Here is a 2,500-nt window from a genome sequence, read left to right as displayed (position 1 = left end):
GATTTGAACCTGCGCGGGGAGACCCCAATGGATTTCAAGTCCATCGCCTTAACCACTCAGCCACGACTACCCAGCAAGCGCTCTGGCTCTGTGACGTCAACAGAGTAGTTTTGACATCAAAATGCATTCCGTGGCACCATCATTTTTCACTGTGTGATAACAATGACATCGTAATATTCATTGTCATATCTCAGGCGCAGTGCTTTGTTCCCAGAAAACCAAATCATTCGAAAACACAGACAGACGCGGTCATCCGCATCTGATTATTGACTTAAAAGTCCAGAGGTCTCAGACTCTTTTTCCAAATTTGTGGGTTCAAGCCCGACAGCCTTTCAATTCGTGCTTTCCCGTCCTACCGCAACGGGTGGCCCCGCCACTGACCAGATGCTCGTTTCGGAACACTCTTTCCACATTTGTGAGTGAAAGGCCAGCACTCTATCAGAGTTTTTTCGCTGTTTTGACTAGGAATTACGGTAGTGACATTCCCAGTGTGGGCTTTGTTTGCCTTACCTTGTAATAATGGACGTGCGTGTTGTGGCTGCACCCGGTAGTGTCATAGCTGATCGATTCCCCTATTTTCATGCTTTGCTTCAGCTAGCTTGTCCCTATGCGCCAAGGGAACAGGACAACTTACTTTTCTGGCTCACACAGCATCCAATGCACGCCTCGCCATCCTCTGTGTGTTGCATCCCAAATCTGGGAGTGCTAATGTGACGAAACAGTGCATGAGTGAGCTCTCTGTGTGCCTGTGAACGTTGTGCCTGCTTGTTTCTATCTCACATCTAATTACTGTGTAGCTCTCACCGGCACTGGCGCAAGACTGAGAGACCCAGAGATTGCGGGATATCTAGTTTCTGCACAGGAAGTATCAGGTCTCACGCTACAAAAAGAGGCCATGCACAGAGGACCTGTGCTTTGCCATGCCAAAGGCCTCATGTTTCAACACAAAAGCTGAAAGTGCTGACAGAGGAATGTGAAGATTGACTCTAGTGTAGGCTGTGGGCGTACAGGGCAACAAGTGACAGCATCCAACTACATGATCAATGCAAATGTTAGGCAGGTGAAAAACACACGGAGCCGTTGGGATTGTTGACCGTGCCTTGGGGAAAAAGGGGCAAGAGAGCGTAGTCGGCAGGATTTGAACCTGCGCGGGGAGGAGACCCCAATGGATTTCTAGTCCATCGCCTTAACCACTCGGCCACGACTACCTGTGACGGCCCGTGTCTGGAGGTGACGACACTAGAGTAGTCATGACATCAAAATACTTTGCCATGGCCTAATGCTTTTTCACTGTGTGATCACAATCACATCATAATATTCAGTGTCATATCTCAGTAGCTATGCTTTCTTCCTTCAAAAGCAAAGGGTTCCTCAACATATTAGGAAGCAACCATCGGGAGCTGATCAATGGATTTACAGTCCAAAGGGCTTAGACTCTTTTTCTGCATTTGTCACTTCAAACCCCACAGCCTGTCAACTCGTGCTTTTCTTTCCTTCGGCAACGAGAGGCCCCGCCACTGACCATCTGCTCAGCTTCAACACTGTAAGCTGTCCTTTTATTAACAAAAGGTATCGTAACATAGACATTAACGTTCAACTGGGGACATCCCAATACCTGCCACACCCTCACTTCTGAGCATCCTAACAGGTACTGTAACAATCAGCGACTTCTGATCAAAGGAGGAAGAGTCCAAAAAGTGCCTCGACTCCTCATCTATGGGTGATAGGTTCAAGCCCAGGAGGCAGTCATTTGGCTGAATTGTGATCAATGGATGAAGAGTCCAAACTGCTCAGACTATTTATCAACGGGTCATGGGTTTGAGGCCAACAGGCTTTTGATAAGCTCTCCTCTTTTGCATCAGACGCCCTCCACCACAAAGCAGGTGCTCCCTATGGAACCTGCATGCTGTGCTTTTCTACCTAAGGACGTAGTCGGCAGGATTTGAACCTGCGCAGGGAGACCCCAATGGATTTCAAGTCCATCGCCTTAACCACTCAGCCACGACTACCCAGCAAGCGCTCTGGCTCTGTGACGTCAACAGAGTAGTTTTGACATCAAAATGCATTCCGTGGCACCATCATTTTTCACTGTGTGATAACAATGACATCGTAATATTCATTGTCATATCTCAGGCGCAGTGCTTTGTTCCCAGAAAACCAAATCATTCGAAAACACAGACAGACGCGGTCATCCGCATCTGATTATTGACTTAAAAGTCCAGAGGTCTCAGACTCTTTTTCCAAATTTGTGGGTTCAAGCCCGACAGCCTTTCAATTCGTGCTTTCCCGTCCTACCGCAACGGGTGGCCCCGCCACTGACCAGATGCTCGTTTCGGAACACTCTTTCCACATTTGTGAGTGAAAGGCCAGCACTCTATCAGAGTTTTTTCGCTGTTTTGACTAGGAATTACGGTAGTGACATTCCCAGTGTGGGCTTTGTTTGCCTTACCTTGTAATAATGGACGTGCGTGTTGTGGCTGCACCCGGTAGTGTCATAGCT

At 48.0% G+C, this 2,500-nt stretch overlaps 3 non-coding genes across 3 annotated transcripts in view; all 3 read right to left on the bottom strand.

Moving 5' to 3' along the window:
* Positions 1-70, bottom strand: part of TRNAS-UGA (transfer RNA serine (anticodon UGA)) — an 82-nt gene extending 12 nt beyond the window's left edge. The window contains exon 1 of the tRNA in view: positions 1-70. This exon is cut by the window's left edge and continues 12 nt beyond it. This is a non-coding gene — a tRNA (tRNA-Ser).
* Positions 71-1,123: 1,053 nt separating this feature from the next.
* Positions 1,124-1,208, bottom strand: TRNAS-AGA (transfer RNA serine (anticodon AGA)). The gene has a single exon. It is a non-coding gene; the product is annotated as a tRNA-Ser (tRNA).
* Positions 1,209-1,927: 719 nt separating this feature from the next.
* TRNAS-UGA (transfer RNA serine (anticodon UGA)) lies at positions 1,928-2,009 on the bottom strand. Its single transcript has one exon. It is a non-coding gene; the product is annotated as a tRNA-Ser (tRNA).
* Between the last annotated feature and the right edge of the window lie 491 nt (positions 2,010-2,500).

This window comes from Staurois parvus, unplaced genomic scaffold, assembly GCF_062004578.1.
Source record: "Staurois parvus isolate SC_StPar_1 unplaced genomic scaffold, SC_StPar_1.0 ptg000081l, whole genome shotgun sequence".
Lineage (NCBI taxonomy): Eukaryota > Metazoa > Chordata > Amphibia > Anura > Ranidae > Staurois > Staurois parvus.
This window is presented reverse-complemented; position numbering and strand designations above follow the sequence as displayed.